Source organism: Chelon labrosus (assembly GCF_963514085.1).
Source record: "Chelon labrosus genome assembly, chromosome: 10".
In the NCBI taxonomy this organism is placed as follows: domain Eukaryota; kingdom Metazoa; phylum Chordata; class Actinopteri; order Mugiliformes; family Mugilidae; genus Chelon; species Chelon labrosus.
Window position 1 is genome coordinate 28,912,231 of NC_140360.1, and position 20,984 is coordinate 28,933,214.

Sequence of the window (20,984 nt, forward strand, 5' to 3'; positions counted from 1 at the left end):
TGAAGCAAAGTCAGGGACTGCCAAGCTAGCGACAATGAGAGATTCAAAACTTGCAGGACACTCAAGCACTAAATCATGGAAGATTAATCTTTGTATACACTCAATGAACAAAATGTGTTTCCAATCTTCCCCAAAGTTACTTCCATTAATAATTAAGATACTTAAATGATACCTTAAAAAAAAACTTCCTTTAGCCATGTTAAACCCGAATGCAGTGAGATGCTTTTATGTGATGTACTGTATTTTCACCTGCAGAGTTGTGAGGTGAGGTGTGGTAGGAACAGTGAAGGTTAAAAAAGGAAATACTATACTTCAAAATTTACGTTTACGTACGGTTACGTTTTTTTTTCTATTTGTCCATCTCTGTTCAGCCACTGATTTTAATGTAATGAAAAAAATCATTTCCTTTTCACATGAAAACATCACGGTAACAGAAAGTAAATTACTTCTTGCAGCTGCAAAAATGTGTAACATGTGTTGCCCAGCATTGGCATTGAAATAGTCTGCTTTAATATATCTATAATGAGTTCTGCTGACTTGTGGCAACCATGAACACCATGATATTGTCGTTCTAATCAGTCTGCAACATCACTTTGATGATCAGTTTATTAACAATCAATGTAATCCAACACGTAAAGGCATGACTGCCATTGTTCCTGGACATCCTCCGATCATCATTTGGCTTGATGGTGTTTGTGCCTATTGATTTTTATAGTAATCAAAATAATATTGATCTTGAATAGCTTTGGCATCGGCCAGCATCAAAGGACTAAATTGTCATCACATAGGTTTGTAATAAACATGAGTCTTTGTTGTCTTTCAAGATGAAAAGGATATCAATTCACATAAGCCTTTATATGGTTACCAGACTGCATTCAGCTCACAGACGTTTCAGGTGCCCCATCACTGTGGGTACCTGATCACCGGCCAGCTCAGCTCACCCCTGGGCTGTTGCAGGTGGGATCGGCATCCACCTATGTCAGTATCTGCCTTTCCTGACAGCATTCAGGAGGGCTTCAACATCCATCTACCGCTGCAGGGTGCTGCTTGCATCCAATTTGACTCTATTCTAAAAGCAAATTGGACAGAAAAAAACCCTATGTGAAAGCGAGGAAACAACAGTATTATTAAAATTTAAGCATTCTCTGCCCCCTTTTCATTTTGCACAGATGATGCTGAAGAGTGCAGTGGGCTTTCTGTGTCTCCTTTAAAGCAACAGTTGCCATGATTGACAGGTGATCTTGGCAACCCTAGGCTAGGTGTTTATGCATGTATGGGATGAATCCCCATGTCTGTGTGGGTTTGAAGGTGGAGGAATGTTAGTAAGAGTGTAACAAAGTAAGCTGTGTGAATCACTAAGGCAAAACATGCGCTGTAGAGTGCAAGCCGACCTGGTGATCTCAGATCCTGGGGCTGTTTCCGGGAGCTCCTCACAGAAGCTGGCTTCAATGGGAACATACTCTATGATGTGGTCAACGCTACACATACTTCAGTAGGTTTTCAGAACCCATAAATAATGCTGCTATTCTCAAATATGATTCAGTCCCTTAATGACGTCTGGCATCTGTCTGATTAACATAAAATCTATAGTTCATCTCCCACAAGGCTTGTTGTTATGTATTTGTGTCCATGCTAACAAGGCTCATCATAGCAGCTGTCAAGGCAGGACATTAATTGCATTATTGTTAACAATCATTAGAATACCATGGTGTACTCGAGCATAGTGGGGTTTATTCTTTGACAATTCTGAAGTAAAATAAGTTTTCTTATTTTTTTCTCAAGGACTATTATTTTTTTCTCAACTACTTCAATGTGTTGAAGTAGTTGGTACTACACTTAACTTTTAACGCTATCTTCTTTAAACAAGCTCTGCTGCAATGGCCTGGTTAGTTTCGTTTGCTCTAGCTGGTATGAAAACTGTCAGTCAAACTCTGCTGTGGACCAAGCAACTATGCCAAGAAAGTCTGAAAAGCAGGCCCTCTGTGCACTTTCAAGTGGACTGTTGCAGTTTATTTGTGGTCTGACAACAAATGGACCAGTCACCTGATTTATATGGTTTTATCTTAAATGCAAAAGCTAAATCAATATTTGATCCAGATGCCAAATGTGAGCTATCAAGCGAGACAACGTGATTTCCCTGACTGAACAAAAAGTGAAAAGCAGCTAAAACAGCAGGGTGTTGTTCTTGTAACATTGCATTGCTTCACCACTTTTATGTTTTAATGCAAGTCTCTCTAATGAGGCACTGTGAAAGTTGTCTGGCGCATCTGCATGTGGAGATTAGCAGTGGAACCTTTTATTTCAACACACATTCTCTCATCAGGTCTCATTAACTCTCGCTGAAAATTAAATAAATACTAGTGATCCCTCAGGGCCAACATACAGACGCCACCTACAAAAACTATTGTTCCTATGTGGAAGTCTTTGTGGTGGCAAAGACAGTAATCCAGTAAAAGAACTATACTGTGTGTCGGTCTTATTGCACATATTACCAAATATTAAAATATAGTGATGTAAAGATGATGTCAGATGCAATACATGTAAATACAGATACAATCCAAACGTTTTCAGCAAAAGCAGGAAGTGCATGATACACCCAGCTCAATCTAAATGAGACCATTTCAGTTCAGTGCTATGATTCATCTTGACGCACTGTATAACTTGTTGATACATCACCTAAAGCTAATGTAACCAGTAACAGTGAAGCACAAATGAGACAAGTTAGTGTTGTGTCTTAAATCATGATCTGGCTTTTGAATTATGCAAATTTCATTATGTACTCTTTACCAAACTGGATGCAACTGACATAAATTTTTAACAATAATACAATATTAATATTAATTAACATATTTTATTAATAATAACAAAATTGGGTGAATAGTTTATTTTAGCTCCAGACAGCCTGGAGGGGGATCCAAACAGCAAAGCTAGAATGGTCCTTACAACAATGCCCAAGCCTGTAGTAGTTAATGAAATCAAGGGATCACACTTCATTATGATGTTTACAATGTTTATCATGACACATAACTCTAAAGTACAATGTCTGCCTCATGGGGGCGCTAGAGGAAAATTCTGGAGTGAAGTGGAAAATGGTGGAGTGACATATATTGTGCCCTTCTTTTTTTTATGATTAACATTTTTTATTTTCATTATTTCAACAGTAACACTTTAACAACAACAACCCCCACCCACATAAAATCGTCACCATCTATGCTAATCCCTCTCTGGTTGCCAGCACCCATTGCTGTGCTCTTTCATGTACAGCTACTACAGCAAATAAAACAAAATTCATACAGAAATATAAAGACGCATCGCAGGCATGTAAGTATCCACCATAACTAAAAATTAAAAACTTGCGTCTCCCCACTATATAACCCCATTTCAAGAGCCCTTCAAGAAATTTAAATATCCGCTCCACTTCGCTACATATAGATCTAGTCTACCCAGTTGTTTATATGACATTTTTTCAAATGCTGCAATAAGTGCCATCTCCATAGCCCACTCTCGCAGAGAGGGCACCCCCTCTGTCTTCCACCCCCTGACAAGTATTTGTCTGCCAATCATAATACTAGTTTGGACAAACTTTTGATATGTTTATCCTGTCCTATCAGGGCTGAATGATCACCCAAAACAAATAATCTAAAATTGAATGGGATTTGTATCTCTGTAATCTCACACAGATTATCATAAACATTGGCCCAGAATTGTTGGACTTTGTCACAGGACCATAAAACATGAACTAAATTACCTTCCCCAGATTTGCATCGCCAACAATTTGGTGTGGGTAATAAACCTAATCTAAATAATCTGGAAGGGGTCCAATAAAACCGATGTATAATTTTGAATTGGATAAGGCGTACTCTTGCATCCCTTGATACTACTTTGATTTATATTGTGCCCTTCTTAAATACTATTTGTAAAATGTATACACACTGTGGTATACAAAAAAAAACTAGTCAAATCTGAATGGGTATTGAATGCTAGTTTATGATTTTAAACTTTAATTTGATTCAAACTTAGCCTATTATTCACAGCATTAATAAGATTGCAGTCACTCACCATAACAGCTTTACACAAAGCAGTACAGATCAGCGGAGTAGGAGTAGGAGTGTTTGGGATGTGACCATCTGAAGCAGAGGTCAAAGTGTCTGTTTGGGGATGAGAAAAGGCTTTCCAATATCAGGACATGTTGAATTATTAAAGAGGCACCAGGAAGAGGTGAATACTGCAATAGCCTATACTCCACTTCCACTCGAAAAGCAAAGACGCACAGATGGTTGCTCAGATGGCCACAGAGGAAGCTTATATGTGTCTATATGTGGGTGGGAGATAAACTAATGTATGTGTCAGCAGCCAGGCTGCAATTGGCCTATTTGCGCACCCTGCCCTTATACTGAAAGTGAAATTTCCTCATCCAGTGCCCCCCTCCTGCTGCGTTGTCCCACTTACAAATTCCTACTGGACTCCTGTCAGCAATCCAACTAAATAATCGACTATCAAATCTCCAATGGAAAGAACGTACATCTGTGCTTGTGGCGGTGCACCGGTGAGAAGAAAATCTGTTCATCTGTCAAGTCACTGTTAGTCATCAGTGGATCAAGAGAGCCGTGTCTTTGATTAAAAAAATCAATGTGTGCACTGCGGAGGCTTTTCTCTGTGGGCTCATGGTGTATTGAAGAGAAGCATATCTGACAAAGACATATATAACTCTGCCTGGACCACTTTTGTTGCACTATTTCATATAACACAGTCAGAAAGAACTGTCAGAAAGTCAAAAGTGGGCTTCTGCCTTACTCATTTTCAGGTAAATATGAGTCTGAAGTCTCTTTTTTTGTGTCATCAAAACATGGCATACTGGCATTGGTAGGGGAAAAAGATGTACAACAACAGTAAACACACCTCAAGCAAATGTGACTGTCTCAATAGATGGCCAGCCTTGGCACTGAGCTTGCTGGTGTATAAAAGCTGTAAAGGGAACAGGGAGCGAAGCACAGAGGGGCTGCAAGGAAAGAGAAATCTCTCTCTATGTGGGAGACATTATCTGGAAAAGAAATGACAGCAGGTGAGGGTCAGGGGTGTTTAAAAGAGAAAAGAAGGGTGCAGATAAAAAGGTAAGCTCGAGATGATGTTCTCCTGGGAAACAGTGCAGAGAGGAGATTGAAGAGCATCCAGAGGACCGATGACACGCTGGCACTTTTTCCCACTCTCGACTGTGACAGTTATCTACACACAGGCTGCACACACACACACACACACACACACACACCCACCCACACACATACACACACACACACACACACACAAGTTACATACAAATACCTGTGAAAACACACATTCACAGACACACACAGCACTGCTCATGTATACTGTCTATGCTGAAATGAAAATCTCATGGACTCATACTTGATCTCCGCACAATGCACACACAGACTGACAAAAAAGTTAGAGCTGGAAAACAGGAACAGGGAGAACAGAAAATAAGTGGGAGGGAAAGTGAGAATGCAAAGAAAAGAAAGAGGTGTGTGTGTGAGTGAGAGAGTGTGATGAGGTGAGGAGGCGGAGAGATGAGAGGCGAGGGAGGGCATAGTGAAGACAGGGAGGGTGGAGAAGAGAGGGATAAGCCACACTTGGATTTCCAGTGGAATGAGGAGGGACTTTCAAGTGTGGGATCAGGAAATCTGCACTGAATGTTCTCTGGTCTTTCGTGGTGCTGTTACCGGACAGAGAAGAAACTGAAGAGATGGCTGGAAAGAACCAGCAGCAACAGCGGACCCTGTTCTGACACAGACTGACATGACCTCCCCATCTGGCTGTTTAACCTGAACCTCCCGAAGACCTGCTGTTACAGACCTTCCAGGTCTAATCACCTCTGGGATGACAGACCACCAGCACTGAAGTCCTTCAGAATTTAGAGGGAGTTTACTCCTGGAGGCGCTATGGATATATACAAATGTTTCAGCTTACTTTTATTTGCTCTGACTCCTCCAGGTAATTCATTTTCCTTCCTGTCAGTTTCAACTATTATCTTATCTGACACAAGGGAATGTACAAAATAAGAATAATAAGAATAATTAGAAAAGATCCTAGAGGAAAGAACTGTTTGTATTTGTAAGTTCTGCTCAAGGGAGATTAGTTTGTATTTATTGGGAGAGCACAGAGAAGATGCTTTAAGTTATCTCAAATTATCACTTTACATTCATCAGCACCAAAAACTCTCTCCTGGATTATTTTTTACTAATTTCATGGCTGTTTAACCACTGACCAGCTAAAATGCAGCACTTGGTTTTGTTTTTCAATGAAATCAAATAAATAAAATCATTCCTTTTCCTCACTCCAGTAATCTTTCTACAGTCCAGCCCCAACCAATTATTCATTTAAATGCCAAGATGTTTTTTGCCGAAGGCTGAGTTGACAAGTTGCATAACACAATCTCTGAAACACAATCTTTAAAAACAACAACAAAAAAACAACCACTAGTTTCTATTTTTTTTAATTGGAGGAGAATTGCTACCCAAGCTTTGCTGGCCTCCCGAGTTCAAGAGCAGATTTGCTTGAATAAAAACAGTTATTTGCTGCTGATGCAGCATTTGCCCGTGATTGTGCATTGATCAAATGAGGACAGATTTGGGTCCAGTAGCTCTGGATAGCTCTGACTATCTGAATAACTAACCAGGACGAAACACCTTGGCTTGTGATTTGCATAACTGGAAACATCTGTAAAAACTGTAAGGATAATTATTTTCCATAATTGCACCAGGCATGAACATTTCTGGATGATGATTCATCTTGTTTAATTTAAACTGTCTGCATAAGTAAATGCTAAATATACTGGTTGAGCAAAATGAAGGAAGAGTGAAAAGTGGATGTTGTCCATTCTGTGAGTCTGCTACCATCCCATCAGTGGCCTTCTTAGTGAGCTTTAAAGCACATCATAAGTCAAGTCAAGTCAAGTCAGGACCTCCTACGAACTCCCCCGTCTAAACCCATTATGTGCAAGGCTGCTTTAGAATCCACTGGAGGATTTCCATTTTATTTAATATTACCCTCTTTCAGTAAATGTTGCTCTGATTTGATGTGATTGAAAAAAAAAAAAACTTTACCTGCGTCAATATGGAAACATTTCAAGGTTGTTGGGTGTCTGGACATGCAACCAGGAAGTCAAGACAATGGAGGAAAAAGAAACTGTGTCCATTTAATAAGATATTGATCGCAGGCCTTTGAAATTTGTAGATGCCAGTTTCCAAGCAACTAAAGGACAGCCCATCAGTTTTGATTGAATGAGTAGAAGGACCAGAGCGGAAGGTCAGCAGCATGACACCTGAAACCCTGATTTTAAGAAAATACATAGATAGATAAAAACACCTTTGAAACACTTGACAAGAAAGCAACTGTAAAGCAAATAAAAACTCACCTGCTATGTTTTTCTTTCTGTGTAATCACATGATTAAACTTATTATGAGATGATGGTGATGAAAACATCCGCAAGCTCCCATACAATTAATATTCTGGACAATATACACAACATAATGCTCCACACAGAGGAAGGACATTTAAATATGCAGGAGTGCCACACACAATATAACATCAGTGAGCCCAGATAAATAAATCAGACTATGATATATTGGGATGACAATAAATTACCTGGACAGATGCACAGAGTCCAGAATGGAAAGAACACCTAATTGAATATTAACCAGAATACAAAGGACACAGTTCTGTACAGACCTTGGGACAATGTCCATCTCTTTAATTGTTCACAGAACTCGTTAGGCCATCCTCAGTGCAGAAGAATGTGATTGAGTTGCTCCATCAGAGCGGCTGAGGCAGAGAGACACCGAAGCAGAGAGAGGGCGAGAGTGGTGAGGGAGGGATGAGACGTCTCGACAGATCGCTCCATCAGCATGTCTGCTCAGAGATGCAACGGATGTCCTCAGATTCAGATTCATCCTTTTCCCTCTTCTGCTCTCTCCCTCCCACCTCCATTTGTCTCATCTCTCAGATACCGTCTCATGTAACCGTACGCCACCTGTATAATAGAGGTCACTCTACTTTTAGATTACACTCTGTATTCTTTAGCTAAGCCGCATCAGCTAAATCCATTATGGAGGAATGTATTGTAGATGGAAGCAAAAATATTCAATATTAATATTATGCATTTGAAATGATGGTTTCTATTAAAATCAAAGGGGATATAAAAGGTCACTGGAGATCTCCGCACAAAAGCAGCTGACAAAAGTAATAGCTATGCTTGATTCAAGTGGAATATGACATGTAAATGCTGTTCTAAGATTCCGTCAATGTTTTTATTATCTTCTTCTCTGCCTTCAGTTTATTCCCAAGTTGGACCTCGAGCCCATGCCGAAGAGAGGCTGCTCCAGAATCTGTTTGCACATTACAATAAGCTCTCGCGTCCTGTGAAAAACACTTCAGACACAGTGCTAGTTCACTTTGGACTGTCCATTGCCCAGCTTATTGATGTGGTGAGTAAAACCTCACAGCCTTGTTAGGTTTCATCGATAGCCAACACTACGTCACTGTTAAAGTCCAGCTGAGATTAGATTCCACATCTATTGTTTTTTTCTATTATTTCTTTTTTCTTTCTCTATCTGTTCACACATGTCCTTTATTTTCTTCCTTGAAGGAAAAAAAAAGAATCAAATGGGAGAAATACAGTTCCATAAGGGCACATGCTCTCTTTTCTTAATTTCTTATAAACTTAGTTCTCCATATACCAAGACATAACAGACAATCCAATGAAATATCAGTGGTAGATGGTCATGCTTTTAGAAGAAAACTAAAGTTCCCTTGACCACGCATCTTGTCCTGTACCTCAGCTTGCTGAACAAACAGACAAACACCAAGGAAACATCAGTTTGAACACACTGTAGCTGATTAGCTGACCAGCTTTCGTCCATCGTTATGAGTATTAGTGTTACAACGACGGTTTGTGCAGTGTAACTGCATATATGATACATTTGCGATTGTGCCCTCTCTGTCGTGTGCATGTCCGTAATAACCGACTCAAAGCTACACCGAGCAAGAGAGGCAAATTTAATACAGATCACTTATCAGCGGAAATGAAGCCACAACAGAAGGGATTGCATTATTTTCCCAAATTAAATTCACTTGTCAAGTATGCAAACACTGGCAGTAAATATTCAAAGCTGTCTCCTGAACGGCAATCCTGACACAGCTGGTCTCGCCAGAATGACACTTTTAATCTGTCTTGTTGCTATGGTATCTTTGCATTTGGTTCTTTTGCAAACAAACTGCGGTTTTAAACATGAGCATGGGATGTGCATTATGCACAAATGCTGTTGGGTTTCTGATGACTGAGTTGAAAACTGTTTTATAATAAATAACTGCCATTTCGAGCCGTACTGTACAAAGTCGTCTGGTGCAGCTCAAACATTGTGCAGCCTGCATCACTATGGGGATGATTCTCCGAGTTTTTGACACACAATTAGTTGACAGTGCTTTCTCCTTATGCCTGGTAGCGAGACCCAGCTCTGGGTGAGGTTGTCTTCTCCTGCAGAATGTATTCACTGACTGCTGTGTGTTGAAGAGCCGGAGAAAGCAGCTTGCCCACAGTGAGGGTGTTTTCGCATGTGGCTCTGCCTAATATTTTTTTTTCTGATGCATTACACAACTCATCTGTCTTTATAACTCGAGGTTATAAATTTAGATTTGTTTTGTAACACATTCATGAGTGCATTTTGCAGCTCGGAAAAACTAAATGAGTAGAAAATGAGAAATTCTACCTTTGAGATGATTGAGTCCTGACTGACGTGCAGTTCATTAAAAAGAAAATTAACATCACAATAATTCGTTTTTTCGTTTCAATCGAAGGATGAGAAGAACCAGATGATGACCACCAATGTCTGGGTTAAGCAAGTATGAAACATTGAGAGACAAAACACATGCTCAAAATATGGTCCAATACATGTCGACTGTACATGAATATGATTAATGTTTCCTACAGGAATGGAATGATTACAAACTCCGCTGGAACCCAGAGGAATATGAAAATGTCACTTCCATCCGTATACCCTCGGAGATTATCTGGAGGCCTGACATTGTCCTTTACAACAAGTGAGGATCCGTATGTCACATAAAATTGAGGTTCTTTCCAGACACGCATCGTGCTTCCCCAGCTCTTAAATCTTGCCACGTTTTAGGCAGAAATCATCATATGGCAAGTAATGCTCAGATTTTGATGATTTAATTTCAGCAGATGGTGTGACTGGAGGGAAAACACGAAGAATCTGTTGTTGCGCCAAACATCTTGTCCTGTGCCAATGTCATAAAGTAATTTAGCTGAAATAAACGTGAACAAGGTCAGCCTTAATGGATCTGGTTACAAACAAGGCTCGATGTCACAGAGAGTAATACATTAGGCTGGGAATTAGAAGATGAAATGTAATTGGACGTGTTTCAAATGGCCACAGGTAAAATACGTCCAGTGTGAGAGCCTCAGCTCGACCTGTATTAATTGCATTCTAAATATGGCAAATACAACAGTCTGCATCCGAAACAGGCATGACAGAATTTGCTAAATAACTGTCAAATACATTGCATTGTACAAACGTGACACTTTCCCGTGATTAAATGTTTGAGGTTCAGTCACTTATGTGTATGAATTAATGAGGCAAAGCATGAGGACTTTATTTGTGTAGACCTTTCATGTCAAGAAAGCTACACTGCATTCAAAGAGCAAAAATATAAAGGATACTGGCTTGCTTAATCACCATAGACTTTAGCTGCAGAGAAGTGAATGAGCTGCAGATGTCTTATTTCTGAAATTGCTAGAGATGTAAACTAGAGATGGCTGGGTCAGATGATGAGGAGGGAAGTAAAGGGTGGTGCTCAGGTGTGGCACGGTAGGTCTGCAATGATATGAGAGGTTTTGTGAGCACAGAAGAGATTAATCAAAGGAAATGGAGGCAGATGATGAAAGAAAGGAGGGCAGGGCAGCTGTTGCAGTGAGAGAGAACACTGCTACTGGGTTTTGGCACATAAGCAGCTTTCATCCTTATTCGATTGTAGAAAGTGAATGCACATCCAATCATCCTTGAGCAAGACACTGAACCCTTAGTTGCTCCCAGTGCCTGGCGCTGGTGTGTGAGTGTGTGTGTGTGTGTTTGTATAAGCACACACACACATATAGACAGGAAAATGCCATATAAAATCAAGACCGTTTACCATTTTCTGGAGCAACAGAAATTTCTCAGACAGTAGCTCCTAGCCTTTATTGCTGTAGGCTTTGCCACACTCCTTGCTGCTACCTGCCGTCTGTGTCGCTATGGTTACGCCCCTCTTCAGCACTGCCAAACCAATCATTGATTGGTGCCTAACTAACCAGTGTGCCAGCAAGTCAGTGTCAACATAGACACTAGATTTAAAGCTCCAGAATCCTGTAAAACACAGATAGGTTTTCCTGACTGTGATTAGTTTCATCAGCACTGTGCGGCAACAGTCTGAATATAATGGAGTCTTTGGGCTGTACTCAGTAGACAATATGAAAGATGAAAACATAGTCTCTCTTTAGAAAACTTAAATAACTAGAACCATGTCGGGGTGAATGAAAATCAAAAAGGAAAAAAGATTCCAATGATATTCCATGATCATCAACAGGGGAAAAAAAGTTAATATTTGTGCTTCTTGTCACGTGATGCAGAAGATTTTCCCGTTAATTGACAGATCAGTAAAGCATTCAGATAATAATTATATGTTGTTTTTTTTTGAATAATAAAGGGTATGGCTGATCTCTGTTTAAAAGCTCATTAAATCCTGTATCAACTTACTTGATGTTTCTGGAGATTTTCAAACCATGAACTATTTCCATGGCAACTGAGCAAACTCTATTTACTGAGGACTAATGTCAGATGTGGTTGGAAGCAAGGATTTGACCTTGACCAATTCTAGAAGTATTCTAAAGTATTGCCAGAAGAATCACCCAGAATCAAAAGATTACACTATGACTTAAATGGAAACAAACGTGTAAACTAAATCTGATAAGTTTCCATTTTTCTTCCTTTTTTTATCTTCCTATTCTTCATCTACAGTGCCGATGGAGACTTTGCTGTAACTCACCTCACAAAGGCACATCTGTTCTATGATGGCCAGATAAAGTGGATGCCACCGGCCATTTATAAGTCTTCGTGCAGCATAGATGTCACATTTTTCCCCTTTGACCAGCAAAGCTGCAAGATGAAGTTTGGCTCTTGGACCTATGACCGTGCCAAGATTGATCTGATTAACATGGACAGTGATGTGGACCAGATGGACTACTGGGAGAGTGGCGAGTGGGTCATTATTAACGCAGTGGGCAAGTACAATACAAAAAAATATGAGTGCTGCACAGAGATCTATGCAGACATCACTTACTACTTCATCATTCGTAGGCTTCCCTTATTCTACACTATTAATCTCATCATCCCCTGCCTGCTTATATCCTGCTTGACTGTGCTGGTGTTTTATTTGCCATCGCAATGTGGAGAAAAGATTACCTTGTGCATTTCAGTGTTACTGTCCTTAACAGTGTTCCTCCTACTGATCACAGAGATTATACCATCCACATCGCTGGTGATTCCACTGATTGGAGAATACCTGCTGTTCACCATGGTCTTTGTCACGCTCTCCATCATAATTACTGTATTTGTGTTAAACGTTCATCATCGATCACCGCAAACTCATGGCATGCCTCACTGGGTGCGCAGAGTATTCTTGGACTTGGTACCCCGAGTCCTCTTCATGAAGCGTCCACCAGGCACAGCAAAGCAGCATTGTAAGAAGCTGATCGAGATGATGCACCGGCCAGCAGCAACAATATCTACAACAGACAACTCGCAAGCCTTCTGGACAGGGTTAGAGACCGGGTTGAGACAGATGGCCCAGGTGGAGAATACTCTCTCAAAGACTCAGTCTGACAGTCCAAGTATCCTTGTCTGCTCACCTTCTCCACCCTGTTCCCCTCTCAGGGACCACAATGATAAAGATCACCCCCTTAAGGCCAACATTTTCTGTCGATCCACATCTGGGCTGTATTCAGTTCTTTCAGAGAAACAATCACTGAGGGGACACATCTCCGCAGCTTCATCCTCTTCACAGTTGTCCTTGCCCCAGACTTTGCTACTGGGCCCACTTCGCGGCAGGGAAGAACCAAATACACTGGCCCCAAATGGCCGCTCCCTCAGTGTGGAGCACATGTGTGACCAACAGAAGCAGCCTCCTCCAGGAGCTGGACACCGGTGTCGGTCCCGCAGCTTCCAGTACTGCTGTCTGCATGATGACGGGATCACAGGGATCACAGGGATCACAGGGCAGATAATAAAAATGGAACCTAACGATCACCTAGCAGAAACCATTACTGCAGAGTCCACTAAAGACGCAAGTACCCAACAGGACATTGTGATTCCAACTATCTCCCCTGCTATTCAACAAGCCATAGAGGGAGTTCAGTACATCGCTGATCATCTCAGGGCAGAAGATGCAGACTTTTCAGTGAGTTGACAGAATTATTTTTTATTTTTTCCATTTATAGTAAATAGCCAGTAAAGCCATGGTAATGATCTGATAGTTTTGAAATGTTCCTACTATAGATATGTGGAAATCTGAAAACTGTACACTCCTCCTAACTCAGTGTGGTTAGAACGTGTGTACTGCATACAAATGAAATCCAGTCAGAATGTACAACCCTGGCTGTCTCTCTAAATTTGTCATGAGCACAGGAAAAATATATTTTTGAAATATGTATTCGAACTGTCATTATTTGTTCAAATTTAAAATTCCCATTGTATCAAAGTGGGGGGCATATTGATTAGGTCAGGAATTCAGATAATATTGATTTGCTTACACATCTTCCTGGTAACGGAGCTGTCTCTCAAGGGAAACAGCAGAAACATCACAGTAATCTACCACAGTCAGAATGGATTTCATATGGTCAAATTTTCTTCCATGTTTGTGCAAGAAGTATAAAGAACGGGATAAAAGCATGGCCAGGTTTGCAAGCAGTTAGGATAGACAGAGAACAAACAAGTCTCTATATTCCTTGTTTATATTCACTACGGTTATCCAGAGGCCCTTGTTTTCTTCTTTGTCATGTCAAAGAATATATAAGGAGGCAGGCGAATTTGTGACCGATAACAAGTACATCTCGCTTCATTCCTTATAGAAATGATTGCAGTTCAGTGTATGTTGGGATGGGCTATGTGGATGTGTTTGAATGAATTCAGCAATCTACGTGAGCATGAATATGTTTGTTTCCTGATTTTAATGTCAAACATTCCTTTCTGTTTATCCTGCAGTGCCCTTTTTGTTACTCGTATTATAATATATATAATATAATATTTGCCTTTTATCAGCATGTTTATACAACAATCAGCACAATTCAATGTTCTGCTGGGAAACTTTTGGACCTGGCATTCATGTGGATGTTTTTTAGACATGTAGCACCCACCTAGACTAGACCAGGCACCCCCACCCCATAGCAATAACACTCCTTGATGGCAGCAGCCATCCCCAGCAGGATGCAGCCTGACACAGGCACACACACAAAAACTGTTTAGGAACAACTCAACAAACATGATGAACAGCACCCACAGGACACCCTCAGAAGGCCCATGTCCATTCTCTGATGAGTCATAACTGTTTTGGAGGCACAAGGGAGACCTACACAATATTAGGAATAATGTCGTAATGTTATGCCTGATCGGCGTATTTTCCTTTGTATTTTGAATATTTTTTGAAGCTTGAAAAACGTATGAAACATATCAGGGCCAAATCACACCTACCGTGAAGTATCTTTGTGAACTTTATAGAACACAGCACTTCCTTTGACATTGGGAGATTGCAGCTAAAAACGTGGCAGCTGCACCACTGTAGATCAGTTTCTTTTCAGACTTTTTGCTGTTGGCTCTATTCCTATGTTTATATATGGCCCCTGTGGTTTATGGCATCTCATTATATTGAGGACATACGCAACCAAAAGTCAGAAGGAATGCAACAATGCAAGCTCACAAAAACACTGTGGAAAGCAAGTGTATCTGTGATTTTCACCGGTGATAGTAATTGACATTTTCCAATGATAATTTAGTTTTGTTTTGCTTATAATGAGGGCCCGAATGGGAACAGTTATACATGTGAACATGACAGAATTAAAAGTTTCCAAGAACAAATGAACATCAGACAAGAGACTGTACCTTGTGACAAGTCATTAGTCTTTTGGCAAAGTAAAAACAAACCATGGCTCCTCTTTATTGCTTTGAAATTTATCCCGGAAAATGTGTAGTTTATGTGGGAAATACTAAGTGTTTGAGACTTAAGTGAGCAGCAGTAATGGAGCACTAATTACAGAGACGCTATAAGGGAATGCAGGCCATTTATAAGGAATAAGGGGGGAGATGTCTTAAAATGTAAATGGAATAAAAACGTTTTGTATCCATCATCATCATCAGTCAGTGTCTAAACTACAATCCACGAGCCAGAAAAGGCCTGTCTTTAGTCAGTGGAACCTCAGTAATTTCACCTTGAATTTTTCGCAAGAGACATAAGCAAGGATTGACTGACATTTAGGAGATAGCTGGCTCATAATGAAAAAATCAGCCATTCGAGAGAAATCAATCAAGGGTGAAAACTGACAGCTGGTAAAGAGAAAGGTGGTGTGGTGTGAAATTTGAAATGTCCCTCTGTGTTGTTCCTCTTCTTCCGCTATAGGTGAAGGAGGACTGGAAGTACGTTGCCATGGTCATTGACAGGATATTCCTCTGGATGTTTGTACTGGTGTGTATACTGGGGTCTGTGGGACTCTTTCTTCCTCCTTGGCTGGCTGGAATGATCTAGAATTTTAGCATCGAGGAAAAAGAACATGGACAGGAAGACGTGCTGCATTATGTTGTTTTTAAAAAAAAGTTTATCATTTGTCTTTCTATTTTGGATTGTTCAAAGGAACCATATGCAACACTCTTACACTGGGTTATCGAGAGGTTACTCACAAAGAAACAGGGTGAACTATCTATCATTGATTCCGGTGGGTATATAAATTCTTTATGAGGGCAAAAGGCCAACAGCGAAAACATCCATCCGCACCACTCCATTACGAGTATGGTAGGTATAGCTCAGAACGTCACCTTTCTAAAAAACAGCATTTATGACTACAGATAAGAACGCAGACAGACCAAGACTCAAGGCATTGTGAGCTATTTATAAGACTGCAGCCTGTACAGTTTGATTTATATCTCACTTTTAACAATCCTACATCAGTGTCAGTGTGGCAGTATCCTGACATTAACACAGCTGACAGTGCACTGCTCAGGCATAATATACATAAATATATCCTCACGTTTCAGTTGGATATCTTTGCTGGGAAGGATTTCTTAGAGTGTTCAGCTTTGTGCCATGGTCAATGCTTTGTGAATTTCTAATACTACAATTAAACAAAAACTTATAAAATGTATTACATAAATTTATTTTTGACTATTCTTTTGGTTACCACAGCACTTTGGCAGGGGAAGTATTTAAATTCACTCTTTCCAGTCACAAATAAGCCCTCTTCCTGTCTGCTACAAGAACTTAAAAAAAATAAAAAATCTAAAAATGGAAAGGGAACATCCATTTTTTTCTTTTGCTTGTTAAATATGTAGAATAGGAGCAGACAAGCATGACAGCCATAATCATTATTTTTAAGCCTCAATAGTTTAAGGAAAAATTGACAGCTTTTTATGGGGATATTCCAGTAGTGTCGTGATTCAAATGATATTGCTGTCGAAAAGATTCAACTGTTCAACTGTGTGTTAAGAACAGTATGAATTGAAATAGGCTACATCAGGGTCACAAGAATTCATGCAAATATAGCAAACATTTTGAGAAAACCTCTTGTTCAGCGTCGCTGTGTCTCACCACCATTGTCTTTAGGTTTTACTTTGCTGGACAAACCTAGCATATGTCAACTAAATTGCTGCCCTCTCGGGTTGCTTGCGTTAGTCTTGGTTGTCTTCTCCAGCTTGTCTTTGGAGTCTTAAAGAACCTCTATACTTGTGAGAAGTAAAACATAATGAAACACAGGGTCCTTCAAGGCTGGAGTCAGTGACATCCCCCTGTTGCCAAGTTCATGGCAGCAGAATCATTCAGTTTCCACTGGACATTGAACAAAGGCACCGCCAGTTGCTGGACAGTCCCTGCTGACCGTAACTTTTTGCCAGAGTAATACAGCTGCAGCCTCAATCTGTTTCTGCCAAATTGCCTTCTGCTCAAACGGTTGTTTTTCCATTTCCACAAGTAAACTGTAAAAAGATGCAGTTTTTGTGGTTAGTTTGCAATATGAGCCATACCTAGAGCACACACCTTCCCCATTGAATCCTAGAGGTGGAGAGTAAAGGTCTGGGCTGCAATGGACTGTGGTTCTTTAGAGAGCCAAAGATGTTGGTTCCTAGAAAAATGGAGCCACAGAAACACAGAGAACATAAAAAATAATATTATAACAAAAAACTATATCCTTAATTCAGATAAATCAGTAGAGGAGTAAAACAAAATGTGCTGAAGTTGTTTTTGTCAGAAACATACAGTGGAAAGTGTCAAAAGACTGAGGAAGTCAACTCTGAAGGAAACACATTTACACACGTTAATTAGCAATAATAAGACCCCTATAGCAGAAGTATCACATTTTGATGTTATAAACTGAGACACAGCTATAAAGGAAAGTAGATGACTTTATAATTGAATTGTTCCAACATTAGCTTTTAGATTAACTTTTATACTGACCTGACCTTTGCAGACTTGCTAAATTGATCTTTTCAATATTCACTGCAGCTAAAACACACTCACTAATTATTACAACATTAATTGTAAGCAGAACTGTTTCAACTATTGAGCAAAGGTTAATAATGCTGTAAGATATTGAAACAGTCAATTAGGGCACGATTGGCTGCACTTAGTATGAAAAACTGTCAGTTAGTGAACATAGGTAAGAATTTTATCTTCTGTGATTTTTAAGAAGCTAACAGGCGGCTGTGGCTTAGTAAGTAGAGCCGGTTGTCCACGAACAAGAGGGTTAGCGGATCTATCCTTGAGTGTCCTTGAGCAAGATATTGGTGTGTGAATGTGTGTGTGCTTGTGTGAGCGAATGGGTAGATGTGTCTGTGACTGTAAAGTGCTTTGAGTACCAATAGGTAGAAAAGCGTTATATTAAAACAAGGCCATTTACCATCACCAACTCAGCATGCTTTATTTCATTAATAGCTAGGCTCAAGAGATGGTAGAGTTGATCCATCACTTTTATCAAACTAAAAAATCCAAACAATTACTATTGCTGTGGAATTTTGTACAGGTATTCATGGTTTGCAGAGGAGGAAATCTTGCGAGGAGACTTTTCTTCAAGCATCAAAATTAGGTTTCCATTTGGGGTCATCTGTGAAATGTCTTGACAACCAATGCTGGATGAGCTGATTTCATGTTCCCCTCAAGATTACTTATCCACCCACTTTTTATTTAGCACCACTATCAGATCAAAAACTTAGTTTGACTTCTACTTTGGTTCATGAACAAATACCTCCAACACTGACATTCCCACCAGTCGTAGCAGTCAGTTAGCAAAGGTTACTTTGATAACACACCAAACTAAGAACAGACAACAAAATAACTGCTAAACACCACTTTAACTCAGACTGCATTGTAATACTTATGATATTGTATAGTTATGACACAGACAGTAACACTTTACTAAATGGGTCTTAATATCTCTTTAATAATGAGATTAAAAATGGGAAAAACCATGTTTCTGTGAAGGTTCTCAGTCATCCAGGATGAGTCATATACCATATATGACTCATCGGATGAGTGGTGAAACGTCTTCTCAAAAAACTCTACAAGTCCAGTTGCCTTTTTTGAACCTTTGTTGGAAAAACCATGTTAAAAATAAAAAAATAAATGTACTTGTTTCAAATAATGAAGGTATGTATTATAAGTACTTTTGGTTTATTTTACTGATATTCATTGAAATGTATATTGAAATTATAATATATTATTGAAAATGGATTTTTTTATACAGTACCAAACTCAGTGTATAGAGACATATTTGGGAGCAGAACAAAACATGCAACAATCCAACAATCAGTTCACAGTAGCTATGTTGAGCTGTATCTACTTCCTGTCAGAATATTTTCTTAATTGTATCATTCACTTTAGGAAATGTTCAAATCTTTGATATGTGCTTGAATGATAAATTCATCAATTTTGTGTGTAATAAAGTAAAGCTGAACTGAAAAAGTTTGAATAAGATGTATTTTTTTTTTTTTCATAAAATCACACTGAGTACTAAGAGTACTAAGTTTGTTTTCTTCATTCATTCATTCATACATCTTCTGTAACCGCTTGTTCTGTGAAAGGTCGCGGGGGGGCTGGAGCCTATCTCAGCTGTCATCGGGCGAGAGGTGGGGTACACCCTGGACAGGTCTCCAGTCCATCGCAGGGCTAACACAAAGAGACAGACAACCATTCACACTCACATGCACACTTACGGCCAATTTAGAATCACCAATTAACCTAACCAGCATGTCTTTGGACGATTTAATGGAATAAAAAAAATGAAATATCATGAGAGAAAGGCTGATGAAACACGAAAAACAAAGCTAATATACAATGTTACATTGTATCCATGCTACTTCAGCCATCAGGTCATCATTAATGCTTTCCATTTTGGTCCTGCTCTCATGTGTCAGCATTCTGCTGTTCACCTGAACAAAACCTCAGATCTGGATAGGTTTAAAAACTTGTAACATTACACCTGAATGCCCAAAGTGGTGACCTCAGCTTTGACCTCAGCCTACAAACTACTGTATTTCCACTAGCTCAGCAGAGGGCGAACCATTGATCATTATGTAAAATCATGTACGGGAGAAAATGGCAATTTATCACAATACGGAAACACAGCACTTTAAACAAGGTGAAATATCTGCACTGTGTTTATTTATTGATTTCAGCACCTAATCTGGAAAAAAAGCAGATGAGTACTCTGGCCTTGTTGCAACTCGGAATTAGTTAGAAACCCAGGTTTGAAAGAAAGACAAACTTAGGTCAGTGTTTTGTCTGTATGCAAATAGTCATATGAGAGCGGATATTAATTTCCATTTGTTCCTCCAGTTTTCTGTAGAAACTGGAGGAACAACACTGCGTGTTGCTAAATTAATTCCAAAATGAAATGAGGATGGTGTCTATAAAACTACAAACTAATTTCAATTAAATGATAAGGCATGCCTTTTTGGCTGGGATCTCATGAGCATAATTCTGGTATTAAATACACGCAGAAAGGCAAATTCTAAATATCAGATGGTAGAGCTCTATAAAGCTGCTGTGTATATGCTCCCTCAAGAAAGCAATGCAAAGTGCTGTGCCAGAACACAGCGTTATTAATTACAACTAAATGTCACAATATTAAATTTACCTTGATGAAAAATTGACCTTCCATTGACCATATGCTGTGGCTTTGATAATTAATTTAGACAAGAAGCGGTATTTTAATTTAATAACTTTGGATAAATCCAGTGATTAGGCACTTGGCAAATGATGGGCGCGGTGGTAATGTTTCTAACGGCTTCCTGACACATAACTTCTCAGCTGTCTGTCTGTTTAGAACATCATCTATATATACACAGCATGCATGAAATGTATGTACCTTCAGAGAGTACTCAGAACTTATTTTCTGTACACTTTATAGTGTTGTATACTCATTTTAAATTAATAATGGAATGTATTTAGAAATTTTCATGTTGAAATCTCTCATTTAAATAAGTGATAACTGATTGGACATAGCTTGGGAAGACACACACTTGTCCCACCACTCAGCATGTCAGGACAAAATCCAAGTCCAAGGACCTTAGAACATCAGCTCCCTTATCAAAAGAGCACAACAGAAGATGTACTTCCTGCAGCAACTGAAGAAATTCAACCTGCCAAAGGCGATGATGTTGCACTTCTGCACCTTCATCATCAAG

The 20,984-nt window shown here is 39.6% G+C and overlaps 1 pseudogene across 1 annotated transcript; it reads left to right on the plus strand.

Moving 5' to 3' along the window:
* Positions 1-5,295: 5,295 nt before the first annotated feature.
* Positions 5,296-17,493, plus strand: LOC311494460 (neuronal acetylcholine receptor subunit alpha-4-like; annotated as a pseudogene). Its single transcript has 5 exons — positions 5,296-5,988; positions 8,329-8,480; positions 9,850-10,092; positions 12,066-13,503; positions 15,715-17,493. The product of its transcript is annotated as a neuronal acetylcholine receptor subunit alpha-4-like (transcript).
* The last annotated feature ends 3,491 nt before the right edge of the window (positions 17,494-20,984 follow it).